Below are 12194 nucleotides of genomic sequence, written 5' to 3'. Positions count from 1 at the left end.
TTTCCTGTAGCATTTCTTGCAGGACAGATCTGCTGGGAATGAATTCGTCCAGCTTTTTTGTCTTTTCTTTCTTTTTTTTTTAATGTCTGAAAAAGTCTATTTTGTCTTCATTTTTGAAAGCTTTTTTGAACGTTTTTTTCTAGATGTAAAATTCAAGGGTGACAGTTTTTTTTTCCCTTTTAGTATTTTAAAGATGTTGAAACACTCTTTTCTGACTTGCATTGTTTCTGAAGAGAAAATTGCTGTCATTTTAACCTTTCTCCCTCTGTATGTAATGTGTCAGTTTTCTCTGACTGCTTTGAAGATTTTTCTCTGTACCACTGGTTTTAAGCAGCTTCATTATGATGTGCCTTGGTGTAGCTTCCCTCATATTTCTTGTGTTTGAAGTTTGTTGAGTTTTTTGATCTGTGGAATTAGCACTTCATCAACTGTGGAAAAAATGTGGCCATCATTTCTTCAATATTTTTCTGCCTGTCACCATCGGGGATTCCAATGACCTACTTATTAAGCCTCTGAGTTTCACAGCTCAGGGATGTTCAGTTCATTATTTGATTAGTTTTTGTTGCTGTTGTTCAGTGTTTCATGCTTGATTATATGGCTACGCTTTGATTTCTTTGCAGTTCTGCTGTTAATTTCATCCAACTGCATTTTTCATTTCAGATATTATATTTTTATCTCTATTTTTCATCCTGATTTGAATCTTTATTCTATCTTCCATGTCTCCTTAAAATGTTTATGCCTTCCTCTGCCTTTTTGATCACTTGGAATAGTTAAAATAACTGTTTGGATGTCTACTAACTGTATTCTTTGGACCCTCTCTGTCTGGGTGCTGATTCATTGCTCTTTTCGCTATGCATTGTCCTGCTTATTTGCATGACTGGTAATTTTTGATTGGATGCTAGACATTTTACCTTGTAGGGTGCTGCGGTTTTGGTATTCATTTAACTAGTTTCGGGCTTTGTTCTGGAGTGCAGTCTGGTTACTCAGAAGCCATTGGACCCTTACAAGGGTTGCTTTTAAGTTTTGTTAGGTGGGACCAGAGTGGCCCCTGGGCTAGGGCCGATTTTTCTCTATACCTGAAAGCCTGTCTAGTGTGACGCTGCCCCTCTGCCCGGCGAACGCCAGCACCTGGCCTCCCCTGAATTCTCAAGAGTCTCTCCACAACTCACGGAGACCCTGGGGCTCAGTGTGGGTGCCGTTGCCTGGAAGCTCTCTCTAGGCAGCAGGCTGGCAGGAGTGTGCTTGGCTTATCTTAGGAACAGAGAGGAGGCCAGTGCAGCTGGAACTGAGTGAACGAAAGGGCGGGTAAGTGGTCACAGTTGTGGTCAAAGGGACAGTTGGGAGCTTGCAGGCCTTGTAGTTACAGTGGAACAAGTAGCCTCAAAGTGAGTATCTGCAGTTAGATATGAAAATACACATTATGTTGCAGTGTTTGATTTTTACTCGTTGCTACTGATATAAATGTTCTATAACTAGTGGGGAGGGTATTGCTCAGTGGTAGAGTGCATGCTTGGTATGCATGAAGCCTTGGGTTCAATCCCCAGTACCTCTGTTAAAAAATAAAATAAATAAACCTAATTACCTCCTCCCACCAACAAAATTTAAATAAAATTTTTAAAAAATTTAAAAATAAATTTAAAAAGTTCTATAACTAATAGTTACTGTAAAAATTAGGCTGGAAGTTAATTTCATTTTGAAATTATTTGGGGTGATTTTCTGTAACATCCCTTAAAGTGTCAGAGGCAGAGTGAATTAAAAAAAAAAAACAACTGGAAATACTCAGGTTGATCTAAACAGTCTTACAGATGATCAGAAAAACTGACCAGCATCTGTCTTTCAGTCTAAAGTCACACAGACATTTGTAGTTTCTGATGATCGAGAAATACAAATCCATACACTCCACAAATTCCACTGAGGTTAAACCTCACCTCATAAATAGACGGAGGCTTTTAAAACTGACACTGGGACATTTCAGCTGTGCGCTGATAAACTGTCCTCCTCCCTACTGCCCTTAGAGCCTACTGAGTATTAAAACAAGTCCTGCCTTCTTGAGTTTCCCAGTCAGAAAATCTGTTTCACCCGAGTGAGGACAGGCAGCCCCACTAAATCTTCCCGACTCCTGGTGGAGCCCGAAACACGCCGGTCCCCGTGGAGCTGGATGCGAAGTCAGTCTCCAGGCCCTGCACCACCAGCACGGCGCCTGGGAGGGCACAGCCTTTCTGGTCTTGTGGAGGCCACCCCTGGAGAGAGGTTAAGGGGGGGACAAGACCATAAACTCCTGTCCCCAGTTATCATTCACGTCCCTGCGGTGAAACCAGCCAGACCCAGAAGTGTCACAACCCCTCTTTTCCTTTACAGCCCGGCATCCTCCTCCTGCTCCCAGGGCGGAAGGTGCCCCGTCACCTCCTTCTCCTGCACCCCCTCTTCCTCCTGTACCCCACCTCCTGCACTCCCTCCTCCTCTTGCACTCCTCCTTCTCCTGCACCCCCTCCCCCTGCACGTCCCCCTCCTGTACCCCTCCCCAGGATTCAGGCTCTTTCTCTGTTAATTGATGGGACATACCAGACGATCTGCAAGGTTTCTGCAGTTTCTGGTTCTGTGCGCCCCGCCTCGACCCAGGTCTCCTGATGAGAAGTCTCCGTCCTTGGTTTCCTCCACAACGTGACCTGCGAGGGCAGACCTGGACTTACGCCGATAGCTGCCCAGCCATCACCTTGCAGGGAAACCTGGCTCCGGATGTGCTGAGCGCGGGGCAGAGACGGAGGGGGCTGGCGGCCCCGGGACCGCAGGCAGCTGCAATCCATGGCGCTGCTGTGGAACAACTTCGCAAATGCCAGCTCCCTCTCTGCTCCCTGCTAATCTTTGAATTCTGACTCAGCTGGGCTAGACCTTCTTCTTTTGGTGGGGAATTTCCATTTGTCGAAGGGATTGCCTTTCTAAATATTTTGGTTCTTAACTTTTGAGAATTTTTCTGCTTTTATTAAGGTGGTTTCCTTTCTATTCACTTAACTCTTTTGCTGGGAAAGATTATAGTTGCCCCCTGTATTGGTGGAATTTCAAGTCCACCACTGATAATAAAAAGCCACAACAGTAGCTGGGAAAAAATTATTGTGAAAAGTTCCACCTGCCCCCTTTCCCTGCCCTGTTTTTGAAAGCAGAGGGCAGATGTTTCAGTGGAAACCATAATATTGCCCTGAGTAATAAAAACATCTGGGTTTGTCTTCGGATAGCATTGATTGCCGTCTTGGGAGTCAATGTACTGATTTTTGCCCAGCAAATCATGTCACGATTGTGAGCGAGTTAACAGGTAAGGCTACAGAATCCTTGCTACCTTCTCCCAGCTCTGGACTGCCTCTGAGCTCAGTCAGCACACTGAGGCAGCTGGGACTCCGTTACCCTCCTCGGGTCGTTCTAAGCATCTTGGGTGAGCGTTTCTCACCGGACTGTCAGCTCCTGTGCACGTTCCACCTCATTATGCACAGCGTGTTAATATTGGGCTCAAAATGCCTTGTCTGGTTTCCTGACGCCTCTGCACGTAACGCAGCACCCGTCTGTGGGGAGGTGACCTGGACCCTGCTCCAGGAGGGGCTGTGGGTTACGAGCAGGACCACCAGTCACTTGGCAGAGCCCCTGTTCGCTTGTTCATAAGAGGTGATATCTATCTGCCTCCTAAGTGGGAGTGAGGGTCAGGTGGAGAGCCATCCGGCACATTCGGAGACTTCTCTGTCAGTGAGGGTGAGGCTTGCCAGGAAGCAGAGCTGGGCCCCCTGGGCTCTGGTGAGGGGTTCTTTCTGCTTACTTTGCCTGGTGTCTCAGAATTTAGGCTCAGCTACAAAGGGCAAAGACCAGGACTCGGCTGCCATCTCTCTCCACCTTGACTAGGGTGGGAGGCACTGGAAAGGGGCTGATACTGATCACGGTGCAGCAGCCAGGGGGATGGGGGCCCCGTGGGTGGGCGGACCCTTACTTCCTTCATCATTTCCTTTGAACCATCTTTTCAGACAGTGAGTGATGACCCCATAAGTGGTTGTTCTGATAATTTCAGACTTCACACGTCAGTCCTTCTGGAGATGACCCCATGATAGTCCGAGGCCACACAGCTCTGAACTACAGAAGCAGGGGGCTCAGGCAGTGTATGAACAGAGGTCCTCGATGGGTGCCCCCAAGCGGGACGTCCTTACCAACTCGCCCAGGAGCCCTGCACGTGCCCTGCAAATGGTCTCCCTGCCCCCCACCCCTGCTAGGTGGCTAGGCAGAAGGATGAGGTACCAGGGCCTGAACGGACAGTGACAGCAAACACAGGCCCTCACCCTGCTCTTGGGGGTCCCCCATCTTCAGTCCTCACCTCCATCCACTGGTGGATCAGGGCTGGTCACCTCTCCTTCAGACCCAGCCAAGGCCCTGAGGGCTTTTCAGTGTAGACAGACCTCAAGAAGTCTGACCCACGGAAAGGCCCAAACGTGGTCGATTCAGTTATCCATGTTAATCAAGGGAGTTGCCTGATACACAATTCAAAGTTGCTACAAATCCACACATCTTTCCCCCATTGCCTGCTTGCAGTGAGCTCTGCATAAATGTTTACTGAATGACTGAAAACATTAACACACAAATGAGTATTTTGCAGTGGGTTTTGGTATTTATATTTGCACATCTGTTTGTTGCATGTTCCAAGGATTCCCAGCAGCCCTCACAGAGTAACGAAGGCACGCTACCAACATAGATCCTGGAGACAGGAACACCAGAGCTCGCACGGGCCCCCTGCTCTGACGCCGGCAGCATCAGCCCCCAGCCTGAAGCCCAGTGTCACAGAGCTGCGAGGCGCCTCTCACCGTCCTGGATCTGGGTGGTTAAACACGTGTCTTGGGTGTCTGTCTCCTCTGGCTTCGGTCAGAACTGCAGACAGCGTGGCCCTCAAGAGGTGCTCACACCCTGGTTCCTGGGACCTGTGACTATGCTGTATTACGTGTTTGCAGATGTAGTGAAGGTTAGGGACTTTGCAATAGGAAGATGACCCTGATGTCCGGGCGGGCCGGTTAAATCTCACGAGCCCTCAAACACAGAGAGCTCTGGGGTGGGTGGAGTGGAGAGATTCGAATCATGGAAAGGATTCCATGTACGTTCCTGGTTTAAAGAGGAAGGGGCAATGAGACAGGAGTGCAGGTGACCTTAGGAGCTCAGTGGCCCTGAGGAGACAAACCTTGAGGAAATGGGGGCTCGGCCCCATAACTGTGAGGACCTGAATCTGATGAGCTCGGACATGGAATCTTCCCAGAACCTCCAGGATGGGCTGCAGCCCGGCCGACACCTGGATTTGGGGCTGTGAGAGCCACACGTTCTGAACAGGCAGAGGCCCCGACTTCTGGCCAGGGAATCTGTGACTGATACGTGGTGTTGATTAGGCCGTCGAGGGGGTAACTTGTCAGGGCAGCTCACTAACACCGACACAGACTAGCGTCACTCTGACCTTGGATGCTCGCCTGCAGCTTGGGGGCCGCAGGTGTACGGGGTCGAGCTGGGTGACCCTCAGTGCCTCCCAGCCCCCAAGTTCTAGGATTCGCTGCCAGAATTAATTGATAAAAATACCAGTATATTTTGAACTAAGGCTTTGGAGTCCATTGGACTGGGTTCAGAGAGCTGCTTTACAGCCAAGGACAGTGCCTCTGCCCGAGGTTCAGATCCTTTCACCCTGGCCTTGCACGGTTTTAAGGATTAAAAGGGAAAACATGCAGACAAAGGCTGGCTCACGTGTGCTTGGTCAAGAGCACACGCCTTTCCCTCCTCCTTCTGACGGTTCTGCCACTCAGAGAAATGCAAGCGAGCATCTCAGCCACTTCCAGGTTTCTGTCCTCCTGGTGGCTGAGGCTTGGCCAGAACTCCAGGGACAAGAGAGTGATAGGGCTCACCATGGCTGCAGGGAGCCCAGAGCCCACGGGCTGCCAGAAGCAGCCTGTCTCTTCTTCCCTCTTGGGCCCTGCACCTGCCCGAGGCCCCGCGTCCAGCTGGGCTGGGAGCCTGTGTCTCTCCTTCCGGGGAGCTGGGAGTTCAGCTGGCTCAGTCCCATGGCCACGGCTGCCTTCAGCTGGGGGGCTGGGCTCTCGTCTTCCAGTGTTGGGTGTAGCTCTAGAACTTCCCAGGCTCTCTGGTGCTTGACTTCCTGGTATTTGCCATCTCGAATCTGGAAAGCTGGCTGTTCCCAGGAGAGGTGTTTTTGGGCGGGTAACTGGGTTTTCTGAGGCTAGAGGTCAGCTTCCTCCATCTTCCTTGCTGATGCCTTCCCACCAGTCAGACGGAGCAGGTGGTCATTCCTTTGGGGCGCAGGGAGCCCGGGCACGTGGATGGAGGCATGAAGGGTGTCCACCTCGCCACCCCCTCACTGAGCTCACCGATGACTGTTTCCCTGGCTCCTTCTGGAAGCAGCTAGACCTTCCTCAGGAAACTGACAGATGAAGAAACTGCAGTATTTCCTCACCCGTGGGCAGAGGTGAGTAATGACACCGCACCCGACCATCTGGGGAGGCCCATCTCTGGGACAGGCGGCAAGAAGCACTTCATTTGCATATAAGCTGGGGAAGTACCTAGCCCTGGCTCAGTCACGTCTTGACCCTTATATGTAACCTGTCTCTCCCTTCTCACCGGGATGTCAGTGCAGAAAGAGTCCAGAGAACAGCTGAGTCGGAGTGAGACCCCCTCAGACTCAGCCAGATTCTGAGTCAGATTCTGGCTCAGCCCCTCTCAGCTGTGTGACTTTGAGCAAGTTACTTAACCTTTCTGTGCCTCAGTGTCCTCATCCATAAGGGCTGTTATGAAGATAGAAGGAATTTAATTTTGTAAATATGTAATGCATATTCACAGAACTCTGCTTGGCACAAGGCAAGCGTGTTGTGTAAGGTGAGCTGTTACTGTGGAGTCCTCAGAGGGTCTCTGCACTGACCAGACGGTGCCGATCCCCCTGCCAGTCCTCTCCATTCCAACCAGCCAGCACGACCCCAGGAGGGGGTGGACCCCAGGACTACCCCTCTCACCTGAGGTCCTCCCTCTGACACTTGCCACCAGGCTCAGCCCTCCCTGAGTCTCTCTCTGGAACTGGCAAGTGGTGGAATTCTGCAGACCAGGTGAGGTCACTGCTTTCTTTCTCATGCACCAGGATTGCTATTCCAGATGGATTAACTTAAAAAAAAAAAGTTGGTATTTAGTACTCAATTAAAAAAAAAAAACTATGTCAAAGCTTTATTGGCTCAAGATCAGCTAAAGAAAAAAGGGGAAAAAGTTTGCCTTTCAACAGAGTGGTCCAAACTGCTGACCATCCCCCGCACCTCCGCCCCAAACCCTGCCAAGACTTATATATGGCTTTCTTTTCTGAATTCTTTCCTTTGGTGGTTAAGACATGCAAGCATCTTTGAAGTGGGCCAGACATGTTCTTTGCATGTGTGAGCGGTTGTGGTCTCTGCAGGGCTGGTTCAGATAAACCAGTTTCCGTATGGTTTCCAGTCATGGGTGGGGGATGGCTGTCCCATGGGACCCTGTACACCATTTGATCATGGCGGACAAGTAAGAGGATTTTGCAGGTGGATTCTTGCCACCCCTCCCTCCGGGAGCAGTGGTCTTCAGGTCGCTGGCCACAGCATTTTGTGCAGGCTATGACCCTGGGTACCACAGGGCTCTGGGACGCAGGCTTAGTATCTGCCCCCTCCCTGTTTCTACACTGCTTCTGTGACACAAGCTGCTTTGTGTCAGTTATTCACACGAGGCAGCAAAGCCCACAGCACAGAGGAGCATGCAGACCAGACCCAATATCAGCATCCGCCCTGGGGATTCCATTCGACCGTGGTTAGGGGTCAGTTCCAAGTGCGTCTGAACAGGGCCCCTTCTGGTCTCTGCTGCCCTTCTCAGAGCAAAAGCTGTGATGCCATAGGTACATGTTGATTATACGTGATGAGACATGAAGTGGGTGTAGCCAGCACACAGGAGGCACTTGGGACCCTTTATTGTTACCACGATCATGACACGCGGCTTTCAACCAGGGTTTCAGAGAAAACCAGCCTCCACGATTGCATCCGTGATTCTCTGCGGCAGTCCCGTCCCACATCGTTACTTCCCCTGAGTCAGCATTCCACTCTCCCACCTTACAAAAAAAAATCCTGCATCCTCATGGCTGCTATGACGTGGCTACTCTCCTTCCCTACTGAGTCAATGCCTGAGAAATTTGCTTTGACTTTTCCTCAGTTTCCTTCAAGCTTTGACTCTCCACTGCCAGGCTCTGCCACCAACAGACCCTGAAACCAGGGCTTCCTCCCACGGCCGTGCTTGGGGCCTCAGCCCTTCGCCCCCGTGTCTGCTCTGGACCATGTACCTCCGTGGCCCTGTGCCGTCCACTTCGCTGTCCAGAAGGGTAGCCTCCTGGGCAGAGGGTCATTGAACACTTGAAATGTGGCAGTGCACCAAGCAACTGGATTTTTCGTTTAATTTTAATTATTTCACATTTAAATTCGAATGCAGTTATTGAAAAACTTTCAGTATGACCACAACAACTTGGACCTATGAACCTAGTTTCTCTACTGCAAATGTTATGAAATCTAAACACAGAGCAAGCACTTCTGATGAAAATTTAGCATCCATATGGAGACGTGATAAAGGTAAAATATACACCAGTTTTCTGAGATCTGATTTGAAAAAAGGGCGTAAAAGTCTCTCAATACTTTTTATATTGATTACATTGAAATCACAATATTTTGGCTATAGGGGGTTAAACACAATTTATTATTAAAATTTATTCCACCTGTTTTGATTTTCTTTTTAAAGTGGCTACTAATTAGAACCTTTGTGGCTGGCATTTTATTTCGGTCTGGATGGCACTGCTGTGGACTGTTTGCTCCTGGAAGTTCTCTCCCGCCTCGGCTTCCGAGCCCGGGCCTCCGCTTGTCCCCTCTAACATCATTCCATGTGCAGGTGGCCTCTGCAGCCTCTCCTCCACGTCGGGGCTTCCCTGAGTCTGCCTCTGTCCTGTTCTCTCATCACATGATCCATTTCTTCTTCCCCTCTGCTCGGATGGGTACAGCCCCTCCCGTTCACTGAGACTCTGCCCAAAGAGCCCCTCCCTCCGTACGCCTCTCTGATACCCAGACCTGCCCTTCGACAGAGTCCTTACTGCTGCAGCAGGATGTAGGGTCTCTCTCTGGGCCCCGCTGAACCACATGGAGACCACCGTTTTGTTACCCTTGTAACCTGTCACTGTGACTTACCAGCCTGGCCCCAAATGATCTCATGTTAGGATTAATGCCCCAATTGTGGCCAGATTGCAGTGGCTCTTAGCTGGAAACTCAGCCGCGCCTCAAGTCCTCCTTCATCTTCCTGGGGAGGGGTGGTCTCCGATGAATGGGCTCAGGTCTGCCCGTGTTCTCCTCCTTGCCCTGTGGGGTGACTCACCTGACCCCCTCCAGTCAGAAGCCACCAAGGAGAGGGTGTCTCGGGGAGAGATGGGAGCAATAAGGGAGGCATGGTCTGCAGCTAATTTTAAAACAAGATAAAACTGACCAGACATCAGTCTGCTTTTTATTATCACTTGCCCGGGCAGTTTCAAACAATGGCAGAAACAGAATGCCCCTTCCTGCCAGGGTAAACCTTGTCCATTGCAGTCCCTCCCCCACTCCAAACATTTCTCAAGCAACTTATCCCACCGTCTTACCATTTCTGGCTTAATTCTCTTCATCATCTAGTAGACCATTTTTGTTTTTAGGCTAGTGGCAGGATGTTATAAATATATATATGTTTTTGTTTTTTTTAGGGCCTACCACAGATTCCACAATAGAGGAAGTGTTAGAAATTTATTGAATTAATAAATCAATGGATTTCTTCAATGTACCAGAATATCCTTTGGCAGGAAATCCTTGGTCAAAAAAGCATGTGGTAAGGAGACAAATTCAAAGTAAGGATTTATTGAAAACAAACTTGAGGCATAGTCTAAGGTTGCTGGAGATCTGGCCCACAATGGACACCTAGCTTCTGTCTGTATGGCATTGAAAAAATATTGCCTACAAATGTGAATCTGAGGCCCTCAAGATATTGAATCAACAATGAAAAGATTAATTTATTGTTATTTGTTACATAGCTTGTGCAAGGCCTGTGCTATAAAGCAGAAACATGGACCAATATATTTTATTGAAACTTTAAACGATGACAGTAAAATTGTTCCAGTGCATGGTGAACTTATAAGAAAGCTCAGTCAACCAGACATGGAATTTTGCAGGCGCTTCCTGGGATAATGTGACGCATTCTCTTCATGACTCACAGTGAAGCTTTAGTTCCATCCATCACGACAGCCTGGACACTTCAATCAACCAGTGGAAGTAATCACGCCACCCTCTCAGGGGATATGTTGATTTCTGGGTCCATTTGTCATTCCTAACAGATCAGAAAGTTTTCACCCATCTGGACAGGCTTTATTCATCAGTGTGTGTGTCACATGCGTGCACACAAGAAAGACTTGCCAGGTTTCATTAACCAGAGCCTCTAAGGAGCACATGGGATGTCTTTTCCCTTTAGGAGAAGCCCTGGAGTGCACTGCCTTTGATCTGGGCTGAGACAGCCGTGGTTAGCACAGGGCAGGGCGGACCGCGGTTCTGATGCCGTGGAGGAGCTTGTGGAGGCTGGACCTGTCAGATGTGAATTTAGTCTCGTAACTTTGGAACAGTAAATGGCCCTTTGCTTTGGAAGCCAGTCCACAGTTTGCTGGATCCACGACAAGATCTGAATTTCAGTTTGTCGATATTGTTAAGTGTGTTTGGGGGCAAGATTTGCTGACTGGGCAAGAAGTAAGGATTATTTTATTCACGGACACGCGTCTCTAAAAATTTCACATTAGTAGGTGTGAAGTAGGACATGGTAGTGTTCAAGGAGCCTTTGGGAACAGGCTTGGTGCCCAACTTGGACCTTAACCCCAGCATCAACCCTCCTACCATCAGGGTGTCCTTTTAGGCTCTGTCTTCGAGTACAAACTGTAGACAAACTAGGTCCCCGGGGGAGATGGGGGAACACATGTGTATTTCACCAAGGCGAGGATGGGAAGTGGTGGCTGTTGGTGGCGGAGGCGGGCCCAGCGCAGCAAGCGCAGAGCCCTCACCTGTGGGCCCCCCTGTCGGGGGGCAGCTCCGGTTCCCACGCATCCCTCCTTGTCAGTGTCACCCATGTGATCAGGGCTGCAGAGGCCGTGATGCTGTTCATGCCATCTCGCGAACGTCCGGCCCATTTTCCCTTCCTGGGGGGACCCGCCCTGCCCTGCTGACTTCTGGCGGAGCACCAGCCCCAGAGGTGGCTCCCCCAGCTCTAACGACAGAGGACGGCCCCTCCCGGGAATAAACCTGAATCCCACATCCTCTGCGTGGTCTGCGGTTCCCGTGCACCCGAGGAAACGCCCGTGAGCTGATTCTGAGAACAGAGGGACTTCGAGGAGGAAGGCGGCCGCTCCCTCTGCCCAGAGATGGCTGGACCGGCGGCGAGAGTGCGCTCTGGGGGTGGGAACAGTGAGAAATTAGGGGCTGGGATGGCCGGGACCTTGGCCTGCAGTAACTGGAAGACTGTGGGGGCGTCTGGAGAGTTTTGGAAACTTACTGTGAGTGTGGCGTTCCTGGGGTCGCTCCTGATGGGAGATCAGGTTGAAGAACAGCGATGAACTGGGCGGGAGGCCCCAGACCCACCTACCACTCAAACAGTTTGATGTTTGACCACTTGATTAATCCCCCTAGCTCGCAGTGAGCGATATGCTCGCAGTGACTGAGGAAAGCGATTCTGATGTTACTGGCTATTTGGATAGCTAAACAACGTGATTTTTGTGACTTTTGTTTAAATGCCATGCGATCCACAAAGTGTTACACAAATGTTATTTTTAGTGATGTGTCCCTTAAAATAGTAAAGCATGGGTTTACACCTACCAGTCTCTAACAGTGCTGTGGAGGTAAAGAGATGGGTGCTTGAAAGTCAACCCGCTCTCAAAGCAGCTCACGAAAGCCCTGGCTGGTGATTAGCCGTCAGGGACCCTGGGATGCCTGCCTCTGTCCCCGTCCCAGCCAGGTGTCACGGCTGCTGCAGCTGTGCCAAGTCCTGGCTGCACGTGGGGATCACAGGAGCCTAAAAAATTACCTATGGCTCATCCCACCCCCAAGGGCTTGTGATCTAAACGGTGTGGATAGTGGCCTGGGCAC

General features: G+C 50.1%; 1 long non-coding RNA gene across 1 annotated transcript; it reads left to right on the top strand.

Moving 5' to 3' along the window:
* Positions 1-6012: 6012 nt before the first annotated feature.
* LOC116659515 lies at positions 6013-11923 on the top strand. Its single transcript, XR_004314875.1, has 2 exons — positions 6013-6481; positions 9782-11923. It is a non-coding gene; the product is annotated as an uncharacterized LOC116659515 (long non-coding RNA).
* The last annotated feature ends 271 nt before the right edge of the window (positions 11924-12194 follow it).

Source organism: Camelus ferus, chromosome 24, assembly GCF_009834535.1.
Source record: "Camelus ferus isolate YT-003-E chromosome 24, BCGSAC_Cfer_1.0, whole genome shotgun sequence".
In the NCBI taxonomy this organism is placed as follows: domain Eukaryota; kingdom Metazoa; phylum Chordata; class Mammalia; order Artiodactyla; family Camelidae; genus Camelus; species Camelus ferus.
Note: the sequence above shows the minus strand (reverse complement) of the source record. Positions and strands in the feature narration are given on the sequence as shown.